This window comes from Amblyomma maculatum, chromosome 1 (assembly GCF_055883805.1).
Source record: "Amblyomma maculatum isolate TAMU_Amacu chromosome 1, ASM5588380v1, whole genome shotgun sequence".
In the NCBI taxonomy this organism is placed as follows: Eukaryota; Metazoa; Arthropoda; class Arachnida; order Ixodida; family Ixodidae; genus Amblyomma; species Amblyomma maculatum.
The window spans coordinates 286,279,452-286,292,076 of record NC_139344.1 but is presented as its reverse complement, the minus strand read 5'-3'; the positions used below and the strand labels follow the sequence as shown (position 1 = coordinate 286,292,076).

Here is a 12,625-nt window from a genome sequence, read left to right as displayed (position 1 = left end):
GAGGGACGCGCCTCCGAACGGGTTTTTTTTTTGTCATATTCTCGAGGGCAAAGGGGGGAGGGGGGGGGGTTAATTCGACAAATACCGTATCATTTTTCATGATCCCAAGTGGCATCTCAAGCCTATACGCGATCCCCTTCAAGTTCGATATGTCCACGTTCGACTGTATTGAACTCTCATATTGTTCCCTTGAAGATCCAATGTAAAAGGAAAGTTGCACCATATATCGAATTCTACTTTGACCGGTCGTTAGACATACAGTCGAACCCGGATATATCGAACTCGAAGGGGATCACGAAATAGTTCGATATATCGGTAATTCGATATACAGAAATCGGCTTGAGACACCACTCGAGATCGAGAAAAATTATACGGTATTTGTTGCATAATCAACCCAGTTGCATAATGAACCCACCCCCCACTTTTGCCCCCGAGAATTCGAAAAAAAAAAGAAAGCATGGTGAGGCGCGTACCTCTGTTTCGACAGTCGCATCCACAGCTCATTTATTGGCAGCACGCTAAGACGCTACGCAGTGATAACATCACGTCTCATCGTGTTTATCTTTTGACCATGCGTTTGATGGATTCAGCGATGACACGGAGCGAACTTGGCAGAGTGCCCATGATGGCTTGATTGCACAAGCCTGGTTCGATTTATCACGCCGCACTTGGGGCGGGCGTAGTCCACTGCCACAAAATTATTGGAAACGTGATAACTGCAAATGCCGTTTGAAGCGAACAATGCTAAAAGTCGATGTCATGACCGCAGCTGACTGCGCGCTTTCGTTGATTCATAGATGTAAGAATGGACGCCTCTCGTTAAAAAGAAAGCTTCTGCAGCCATCATGACTTCCGCTGCGCCGCACGTTCAGCACGACAAGTAGCATTATATACAGCGTGAGAAACGAAGACAGGGGACTAAACACACAAACAAACAAGCGCTTTAAAAGAACGGCTGATTGGGCGAGTTGGTGAGCCATGATGGACTGTAATATAAGTGTGCAACAAAAACGAGACAAAGAGGAGAAGTGGACAACGACGGCGCCGTCATTGTCCACTTCTTCTCTTTGTCTCATTTTTGTTGCGCACTTATATTACAGTCCAAACAAGCGCTTGTTTGTTTGCATGTTTCTTCCCCTGTCTTCGTTTTTCGCGCTGTGCATAATGTTGAACGTACACCAACTCGCCCAGTTTTCGGTTCTGCTGACGATAACTAAGGACGACTCTCGCAAAAGAAAAAAAAAAGATTGGCGCTTCTTAACGTCCACAGCCGTCATAGCATACGCTACATTGCACGTTCATCACGACGGCAAGAATGAACAGCTCCGAAAGAAAAAAAAAAAAAAACCTGCCGTTTCTGCGTTTGCAGCCGCGCACATGCAGCACGACGACACGAGACACGCCATGGGCGTGCATCGCACTTCAGCCGCTGCTCACAAGTTCACAACACACACAACAACACGAGTTCACAACACACACTGGAGAAAGCGCCTGCCGTGGGCTGAGCTAGCTTGTCCGCGCGTGCGTAGTGCGTGCTGCTGTGAACGAAGACTGGGAAAGAGAGAGGAAGGGGAGAGATAAAGCTCGGCAGAAGAGTGGGAACATCCTTGCGCTTCGCTCTATCGCGTTTTCCCCCTCTCCTGAACACCACTGCTGCATTGGCTCTCTCGTTCCTTCACGCACATGGCTTGCAAACGTCACGTGCTGACACGTGGCAGCAATCACCGCAAATGCCTTTGGGGAAAGGGCGCGGCGCTGCCCTAGATCAGCCGTCGCCGATCTGTGCCCTCTCATTCCTTCCGCATGTGGCTTGAAAACGTCACACGGCAAACTGCCGATAATGCGATCTCTTTGGGGAAGGCGCACCGTCCAATGCGTGGTGCGGAGTTCGATATATTGAACGACCGGTGAAATTGAGTTCGATATACGACACAGCTTTCCTATACTTTTGCATGGAATTTTCAAGGGGATATTTCGTGAGTTCGATATAATGAAAATTCGAAATATTCGGGTTCGACTGTATCGAACTCTGCACAGCGTACTGGAAGATGCACCTTCCCCAAAAATGATGGTGACATTTGCAAACCGCATGCAGAAGTAACGAGTTCGATAACGAATCCTTCCTGGAAAGTGTTTTCCCAAAGATGCATGCATCTACAATGATATTTTGCCGCACGGCCTCATGACATTTGCAAGCCACGTGTGTGCGTGAAGGAACTAGAGGGAACCTGTAGTTGGGCAACGCCAGTGCAGCTAAGGTGTTAGTGAGAGGGGAAACTACGAGGAAGAGTGAAGTGCAAGGTTGTGCACATTCTTTCCTTCCTCCTTTGGGGTGTGCGGAAGCGTGAGGAAGGATAAATTCTGCTGAGCTTCCTCTCTCCTTTTCGTCCCTGTTTTCCTGCCTTCAGTCGTAGCAGCGTGCACTGCGCATGCGCTCATCGCGGGGCAGGCAGGATGCTTTCTTCAGTTTGTTCACAAAGTGTACCCTAAAAGCTATGTAGGCACGGCACGCAGCAGACAGAACATTGGTCACTTTCATCATTGTCTGTCCCATCCTAATCACGGTTTTATAAAGCGAACATACTGAAAACCACCAAGGGCACTCCTGTCAAGCGCTAGCACTCTGCGAAGTTGCTTTCTCTGAAGGCCAGTAAATAAAGTTCTGTAACGTACCGTGATGCAAACACAGCAGTTGGCTGTTTTTCTAGATGATCTACTGCTTTTCATTGACACAGCACTCTCTTCTTTTTGAAAGCTAGGACCTGGCCTATGGCAAATTCACAACAATGTAGCAAAGGGGTCATTCCATGCAAAACGTCCCAGGCCCCAAAAGCGATCATCACCAGTTCTCTTGAAAAAAATTGGGGTAATTGTCGATCGTATGAATACTTAGAACAAAACGGCGCGAAACAGGAAAGAAACACTGACACGAGCACTGACTACAACTGAGTGTATTTTGTGCAAGAATGCAAATACGGAAGGCAAGCAGAAGAAAACACAAAAAGTACAAAATATCACAAATCATTTGTCAATATCTAAAAAGGCTATTTCTTTCCTCGATAAATGAAGAGATCGTTTGCTCAGGCAATTTTCCCCCCGTCTTGGATAAAGAAGGCTTCGTAAAGCTCCCGTTTTAGCTGGCTATTATACGTGCTTTGCACTTTCTGAACTGAGGAATGCACCCACACGTGGTCACGTGTTTTGCAAGAGCTTTGCTAGTCATCGCGTCATTCACATGCTCTGTTAATCTGTCGTTTACGCATCGCCCGGTCTGGCCAATGTATGTGGCCAGACCAATTTCTTGCATTGATTTCAATATACAGTACAACCTCGTTAATTCGAAGTCATCGGGACCGCGAGAAATCTTCGAATTAAGCGGGTTTTCGAATTAACCGAACACACCAAGAAATAAGACTTAGGCAAAAAAATTCGTTGCAGGAACGTGTTACCTTTATTCAGCATATTTTGAATTACTACTGAAAGTAATCAGAGATGCTGGTTTGCCGCGTCCGGTAGTTTGCGGCTCCTAAGGTCATGCTCTCGAGTTGGTCAAATAGACAAAACATCTTTGAACTTCCACCGCGGCACTCAACAAAACTGCGGATAACGTTCAGCGATCCGATAACTTCACCAAGAGCAGGTGCTCGGGGAGGCTCGTCGGTGTCGTCGTCGCTATCGTCGCTGTCATCGCGCGGCCAACTCGGTCTTCGAACAAGCGCTCTTGCCTGCTTCCTGAATCAAGCAGAACTTCTGCTGCAGCGTTAAAGTCTTGTACTTTGGCATTTCTGCACTGCTACGGTCACAAAGCTAGCACTTCTGCACAGTCCCGCCCAAAAAAACGGCACAGTAGCCAACCCCTAACCACAGCGCACAACACAAAGAAATGGCGCAAGCGAGACCGGCGCGGCGGTGGTGGTGGCGTACTTGCAGCGTCGGAGGCACGGGGGAAGAGTGGGCGAAGCACACCAAGGGGTGGAGTGGGGGCGAGGTCACGTGATAAAAACCGGTATGCCCGCCGTGTTGCAGTGAAGCACGTCTTCTCCTCTGCAGGCGCGTGTTTCGGCGGTGCGCACTGTGGACCGATTTTTGTGCAGAGAGTGCTCCGGCTGGGGCGCTTCGCCTATAAATCATCACCATTACTATGTGGCTTTGTCTCGCGGCTCCGTAGGGCCGTCGTTTCGCCGGGTTTGCGGCGAAACATGGATCAGGCATTGCCGCATAGCAGTCCAAATTTTCGAATTAACCGGGCTGGCGCAGGCCGCCTGTTCGAATTATCCGGCCAAATTTACATTGGAAAATACGGGACCGCAGAAAACCTTCGAATTATCCGGGATTTCGAATTAACCGAGTTCGAATTATCGAGGTTGTACTGTATAACTATTTTTCCAATTTGTCAATTAGTTCAAAAGATAAATGAAATTAATTGTTCATAATTTGCGGAAACAATGAAGAAATAATCGTACTACAAAAAATTCACATGGCCACTTTGCTAAGTACTAGAAAACATAAGGAATACAATGGTAGGAGCACTTTTTTGATATAGCAAATCTTAACGATGTTATGGCAGTTCGAAGTTCACTGTTCCAAATTTAGATGCCGTACTGTCTTATATAGAGCAAATTGAAAAACTTAAAATGTAAATTGCAAAATATGTTCCTAAGTGTGGTTTGCACTTTTAGCTACATGCCACAACAAAAATTATGGCTCTATCTCCATTACAGGCAGAGATATCGCTTCCGCAAATGAGCAAGAAGTCATGATTGGGTGTTTTCAGAAAACGAGAAAAAAAAGAATTTTTATTTATTTATGACCGGATTTGCACTAGATTTGCATCATTTGTGTATTTCCTCGTTCTCATTCCAAAACTGCAAATTTTTTTTACATAATGCAGGTATTTTTATATATAATAAGAAAAACTGGTCTTTTGTTTGGAGAAGGCATGGTTAGTAAACATTCGATCTTGAGAAGATTTCGATCCTTTAATGGTCTAGAATCATCACCAGAATGCAATAATGCATAATGAGCCTTCTAGGATGATTTGGAAGAAAGTTAGAAGCCGAGATATCGCTGCTCCAAAATGGTGACTGTGTCCAAAATTCAATTTTGAGCAATTAGCGAAAATATGTTTTTGGCACATTTTTGAATTACCACGACTAACAGCAAGTCAATAAAATGAGTTGTGACTGGTTTTCGGTGTGAAATCACAGTTGCCCACCGAGATACTTGTTCCTGCAACTCAGAAGTAAATTTATTTTGACAAGGTTTGCGATTCCGCATGCCGCGCATGACGCCTTTTCGCGATCGCCGCATGCTCGATCTGTCGCACTCATGAAAACTGCTTGGGTATCACTTTCATCTGCATCGTCATGATTACGGTGCTTGTACGCGGCAGGAATCGCTTCGAGTAAATCATTCGCTTTCCTATCTGTTGTGCTCAGCACCACCAGCTACGCCCTTATCGGCCCATCACTGAGAGTCGGCGCTTCGTCACTGATTGCGGATAACATGATGCCGCATCGCTAGCATGCCTCTTATCTCAACCTTCGCTTTTTAGGGTAGTATGACAATCGAGCCTAAGTTTTTTGTGTTTTACGTCGTGGTCGTGTCGACGGAGCGTCGCTAAACGAGCTAGGCCTAACTATGCGACCTTTTCAAATTGGCGCCAGGCTGCAAGCAGTCGATGCCGGCAGCCAACTAAAAGTGGTCATTTGGGTCACAAGCCTTCGGAGCCCAATAGCAGCGTGTGTTTCGCGCAATTTTGTCCCTTTGTTTTCCGCTTTGGGTGTTCGTTCACGGACGCCAATCATGACATGGTAATAGCCTGAATCACGATCTTTTGAACGAGACTAAAATGACCCTGGTGGAGCGCGTAATTCTCGATCTGCGGCCGATCAAACCTCGGTGTGATTTGACCTCAATTTAAAGGGCCAAGCTTTCAGATTCACAACTTTTTACGCTGTAACATGCGAAATAGGTGGTATTTTTCAACCAAATTTTGCATATAGCTGCTCAGGACCGCAAAAATGAAGAAATCTAAAATCTGATTTTTAGACGGATTTTTGGACGCAAAGAGCCGTGTCCCACCTTAAGGTATGAAGCCACTTTGAAAACTTAACTCTTTTTAAAAAATGAATTTTTTTAATATTGTTTTAACAAGTTACACATTCCTTTCTGTATGATTGGCAAAAAGAAAAATGCTTCTAACTAAAACCGTTCAAAAGATACAGCCAAATTTGTAACCCCCTGTGCATTTTGCAAAACCGAAACTAACACAGTTTCGGTTTCTACATACCGAGAAATATTTGACTCCTTTGGCGGACTTACCTTTTTTTGCATCATAATTTTTCAGTTTACAATCATAAGTTTTTCTAAGCGTGTATGCTTATTTTTGCTTTCATTTATTAACAAAAGTGCTCACAAGAGGGGCGCATAACGTCTCGGATCATGTGAGTTGTGCACCCTGAAGCGTTCCCGCGCAAATTGAAGAATCTGCCGACTGTGCTTACTTGCTGCCTCGTGTTCTTCAACTATTTCACTTCGTTGTTTTTGTGCTTTACCCACATGGGAAAGTTTAGAGTGCAGAGGAGACGAAAGTGAAAGTTTGCTGGAAATAGACACACGACAGGTGAAGATGGCGACGAACCGAATACCGCCAACGTGAGTGCTTCAGCAAGTTCCTTGAAACTCTGCGATGTGGAGGACAACAAAGACTATAAATCGGATTCTACGCCGGAAGGAAATAGGATAATTGACCTTGACATTCTATCAAATGCTTTTTCATCGCTTGCGTGTCTGGAGTGCTTGGCAACATCCTTGAAACTTGAGGAGTGCTCCTATGCAGCTGTGTCTTGTGTGTTGGCTACTGTGTGCATTGTGTGTGGCTATGAGAACCATTTCTTCTCATTAAAAAAGTCAAGGCATTCAGTGGAGAACAATGTTCGACTTGTATATGTAATGCGACAACTAGGAAGTGGGCATGCGGGTGCGAAAAATTTTGCAAAATTATGAATATATCTCCACCCCCGTGGCATTCCGCTTATGATAAAATATCTTTGAAGGTGTCTGACGCTGCAAAGGAGGTTGCATCGAAGTCAATGATTGATGCAGCAGCTGAAGTGGAGAAGGCTGTAAACAGTAATCAGTGCAGAGTGTCAGGGGATGGCACATGGCAAAAATGAGGCCACTCTTCATTGTACGGCTGTGTTTCTTTGATATCTGTGGATACAGGAAAAATAACTGATGTGGAAGCTTTGTCCAGCACAGGCAAGTCATGCCAGATTAACAGCAAACTGAGTCCCACAAGCAGCGAATTCCTGGAATGGAAGGCGAATCACACAGCTTGTCATGCCAACCACACAGGCACTGCCGGTGGTATGGAGCCAGTTGGACCTTACCGCATGTTTGAGAGGTCAAAAACGACGTCTTTCAAATGACGTTCTGAACAGGGTAAAGGTTGTGTACAAAGACCTTTGTTCAGACGAGCTCCTCAAGAAATGTTTGCATGGCAAGACACAGAATGCCAATGAATGTTTCAATGGCATGATCTGGCAAAGGGTACCTAAAAATGTCTATGTAAGCCTGCCAACACTGAAGTTTGGCTTATATGATGCCGTGTGCCATTTTAACAATGGCAACAGAGGGATGCTGGATGTCTTGAAACACATTGGGATCGAACCTGGACGCCACACAATGAAAGCTTGCTCGACAGGTGACCAACAGCGCATCAAGAAATCCTCCTGTCAGTCTACCGATGCCGCAAGAAACGCAAGGAAAAAAAAGCAAACAGACGCACGAGCGAAATGAAGTAAAGACAAAACAAAGGAGGACCTGAGCTACAAATGTGGTGGATTTTAACCCTCCGGAATATTGCTGTATGACTTTTGTAGCTACTATATCAAATCTTTTTGTTGTTTTTCTCGAAACTTACTTTTCTGCCGTTTCATCTTGCACGAACATTCATAACTTTTTTCCTCGAATAGATTTTTTAACAAAACTTTGAACACCTATTCTTGATATATCAAGCTGTGCAACCAACTACAGAAAATAAAATTGTGCGATAAGATTTGTTATTGCTGCATTTGTTTTAAAAACATTCCTTGCTGAAAACCGTTGTTTTTGGTAGTATTTTAAATAAAAAACGACAATTGATGGTATCGCAATTATTTTAGTTCATTGCACAGCTGGTGGCTTTATGTACATAACTGCAAGAGGAATTTTTCTTGTGGTAGCAGTCATGTGAGTTATGACTGCTGGCGTGGGATGCATTATTAGTACATTTTTCGAGAATAAAAATGAAAAAACATTTTTTTTTGTGTATTTAAACACTCCGATTTGAATACAAAAGGCAATCTTTAAATATAGATCACTAATTTTCTCTTTGTATTCGCTACCAAAACATTTCTTCTGAAAAGGGGCCTCATACCTTAAAGGAGTATAGACACACACATTTTCTGTTTCGGGATTTGTGCTTCAAACGATCCACCATGGTCCAAAACATAGGGACTCGACCCAAAAAGCCCCAACACGCCTCATTTAATTAATTATCAGGGCATTTATCAGGTCCAGTCTCTGTTTCGAGCACGAGCACGCGATGACGTCAAAGATGCGAGCACGCCCCGCACGAGCGCCTCCTGATGGCAAGACTGGCGACACGTACACACACGATCTAATGACGCATACAGGTAACGCTTTTCGTCTGCTTGCGATTGCTCGTGCAAGCAAATGTCGCCATCGAGCAGTGTTTCAGCGTAGCATAATTAGTTCTCAGACGTTTTTTTCGCCCGAAAGTGCAGATGTTATTGACATTGGCGAACACTTTGACTTTGACCTGCTTGCCAGCGACTCAAGTTGAAAAGCAGGAACCACGGTGCAAGATATATAGGTGGGGCCACAGCGGGCCGCGCCGGTTCCAGATAAAGCCCCTAGTTCGTCTAAGCCGCACAAGATGGCAGCTCGCTCAGTGGCCTGTGACGTAGTGGGAGGCAATGCTTTCCTATGGAGAATACACGCTTTTTGAGGGCCATTTTGTCGTAAACTGTAGCCGATGATGAGAGAAAAATATTTTTGCCGCACTGTTTCTGTCTAGGTCCATTATTAAGCACAGTTTTGTTAATCTGCGACTTTGTGCATGCTTAAATAAAAGCGCAGAAAGTGAATAATTTTTCGTGCGGAATTTGAACCTGCTGCACGAATAAGCGGCGGCACTTTTACAACAAAGCATTAACCATTGGTCATTTTGTTTGTTCTTTGATTTTGCTTCTTTAGTTTGCGCATCAGTGTGCCTGCTCATCTTTGCCCGCCGTGCAAAAGGGGCACGACGGGCGCAAATGCTTACGCGTTTTGAGGATCGTGCAGTGGTTCGTGCAGGCGAGGTTCGTGCAAATATTGATGGCGGTGGGGCTTGTTCGAGATAAAAAAGCTTTAAATCACGGCAACAAGGTTCGTGCAAATATTGATGGCGGTGGGGCTTGTTTGAGATAAAAAAGCTTTAAATTACGGCAGCATTTGTTCCGGTTTTCGTACGCGTGAATCGTCCATACTTTTGTTCGCTTGCTTATCCCATTCGTCCATTCAGTCGTTTGTACGTTAGCGATTTGTTTGATGTATAAGCAGTACGAGACGCTGTTGGATTTCTTTGTTAAGTGGTTAAGAATACCCTACAAAATTATTCATATTTTTCTCCCATTCACACGAGGGATTCACTTTCTCTGCCCTATTTACGCTATCCAAAGTGAGAAAACTGTGCTTCCAGAGCGCCTTGGAATGAATGACCATGGCTTAATGGCTAACTGATGAGCTGCTCACTCCACAATATTTCAACATAAAGTGCAACTTCAACCTTTTCTTCGCTTCGTTGTTAGGATTTAGAATTAGGTCAATAGTATTGACAAGCCAATAAATTATTCTGGGCTTTGCTTCTGCAGTGATGCAATGTGCACGGCTTAAGAATAAAGTGCTACGCTGATGCTCCTGGCGACAAGGGAGAAGCGGGCCACGTGAATGGCTCGCGCAGGAGAAACGCGCATTGCAGTATCATCTGGTTGCTATCGGAACGGCGCCGTTGATGTATGTTTTTTTTTCTTCTGGCGAAGATTCACCGCTACATCGGCGCTGACGCTATGATCAGCGGACCGGTTCGGAGGAGAGCGGCTGGTACTTTATCTGGAAACTTGCATTCAGTACCTCACCCGTGCTGTGTCCCCACCTAAATACTCTTACACCGTGGCAGGAACCAACAGCAGCCACGAAAGCTTGGTGGTTGGAATGCAGGAAATATCCGTGGGTTATACATGTTGAACAAAGATACTGATTACTATGAAGATGCTGCTCTCTCAGCCTGGTTTGTTGGCGCTGTGAGCTCCAAGCTGGCGTCCGGAAAAAAAAAAAAAAAAATGGTTTTAGCAGTAAAAAAAAAACGAACAAAAAAAACCACTGGCCCGATCAGACGTCAGCTACCGTGACTAGCTTAACTCCCATGCTGCCCATGCTCATGCGCTGATTAGTTCCAACGCGGCAGGCCTGAGTGCCGCCGTCCAAGCATGTGGCGCCATCTGGCGTTGTCAATGCGATCTGGGCATGCAAAGCTGTGACGAACGTTCGCCGTGGCCGCCACGATCGGCTCCGATAGCCTCCGCTATCAGTAATCTCTTGCGGATCACTGTTTATTCGCGTGCATCACAACTCCGTACAAAGGACCATGAATAACGAATAATTTGGGAGGATTGTTTAACCAATACTGAGGTGCTGGTAGAGTGATTACAGCGATACAAGCAAGCGTTTTTTCCACATCTACTTGCTGCTGCTGTCCAGTGCGACTCGCCATAACGTGTGCTAGCTCCACTGCTGAAGGCGTCTTGCGAATCAAAACTGTATCTTTTATGCGATAGACTTTCCAGTAGAGCGGCCCAAAAGTCCTACGTTTATTGCAGCGTTAACCCATTCCGAAGTGCTTCCGAAGTGCCGTCCGCTGCCGCTTCTGTGTGAAACCAGCTAGGCCCAGCGACGTCTAGGGCAGGCGGGCAGCGGCGGCATAGTTCACGTCTCCCGGAGCGCCAGCGGGAGCCGCCGTTGTCGAAAGCTGTGCGCTTGTGCAGGATAGCAGGCAGCCCTAATGCACACCAGGCTCAAGTTGCACGAGTGCGGCGTCAATGAAACGAGTAAATAAATTGTGCTTCCTCTTTTTGTAGTCCGATCTGCGCTTGAAAAACATGCCGACCGCTAAATCAACGTCAAGTGAAGTACTTGTAACATGCAACAACGAAGACAGTGTGAAAATCTATCGAGTCAAGCGAGCAGAAGCGCAGAGCTTTGCCTGGAGTGCCCGGTCGATACAGACAGGGCAGACATGGCGAGGTATCCTGTGTCATCACTGGTCTTTGCTCTGCTTACTCCATGTCACAGCTGTTTGATGACGTCATGTTGTTTGCCTATGTACACGTTTTCATGGCAGAGATGTCACAGTCCATAGGTTTTGAAAAACGGAGTCTTTGCCTAGCTAGTATTTAAAATCAAATTAAAATATGTTCACAGCAAAATGAGAGGTTGGGATTACTTGGGGAGCATCTCTGTATAATCAAGAAAGCAATCGTATTCCTTCTGACGCTTCAATAATTGGATTCTATACTCCTTTAAGAAGTACTTTTTGGCAAAATCAGTTACAAATTTGGCAAAAAGAGATATACTTTTGTTAAATATAGGGGTAAACTAAACATTGTAAGCCCTCAAGATAAAAATATTTGACATAGCTCATTAAATACACAAGCTCCTCAGTTCACAATCAGTGTAACTGCTAGGCACTGCCAAACTCTGCTTTCACTGCATAACGCTTGTCCGGTGCTGGCCTTTTCTTGGGACGCATGTTTACTTTATCTTTTTCTCAAGCAAGTACTTTCTCAATCAGTTAACGCCAACAAAATTTTATCTTGAACGATGCACCTTATAGAGTTTGACACATTTTTTTTTGGCCTGGGTGTGGGCAGGAATGCAAAGAAAGCATTGATGTCACGCCTGTTATGTGACAGAGGCAGAATTTCTTTCCTTCTGTTTGACAGCAAAGCGAAATGATGGCTTGAATGGGCCCCACGGACGCATATAATGGGAGGGTAAACGTGCAAACAGGAAATTTTTCTACATTCGTCAACTCTGCCTTTTGTGTTGTCATCCCCTCATCTGTTCAACGCTTGAATTTTTCATTTCGCGATGACTTTCGAAAACTGCTTCAAGGTGGCAAGCTTGGTTAGACTGAGGATATGCGTGACAAAGTAATGCTGACGCTGCTCATTGATGGAGCATCACGTGAGCATAATTTACTTCAAAAAGGATGTGCTGCCGTTGACGCTTAGTAGCGAGAATCAGGCTCAGGCATGACCCGTAAAAAGCTCAGCTGTTTTATGCAAGAAACAATGAATCAGCAACATGCAGAATGTTTCTCATGTCTGATAATTCTCCCGTCTAGACTAAGACCTGAAATTGTTCACGGTTTGCTTGCCTCACACAAATGTGTATTATTAAAAGGTTATTAGAGCGTAAAAAAGACACGACAATTGAGTAGATGGTGATTTTAGTGCCATTTTTTGCTTAGGAAATATTATTCATCCACATACATTGGATCAAGAGTTATAGGCAC

General features: G+C 45.0%; 1 protein-coding gene and 1 pseudogene across 4 annotated transcripts in view; both read left to right on the top strand.

Annotated features, from left to right (window-relative positions):
* The window catches only part of LOC146206743 (transcription elongation regulator 1-like), a 294,887-nt gene that overhangs the window by 250,470 nt on the left and 31,792 nt on the right, over positions 1-12,625 (top strand). The gene's annotated exons all lie outside the window — the stretch shown is intronic.
* On the top strand, positions 6,562-8,104 carry LOC146206744 (uncharacterized; annotated as a pseudogene).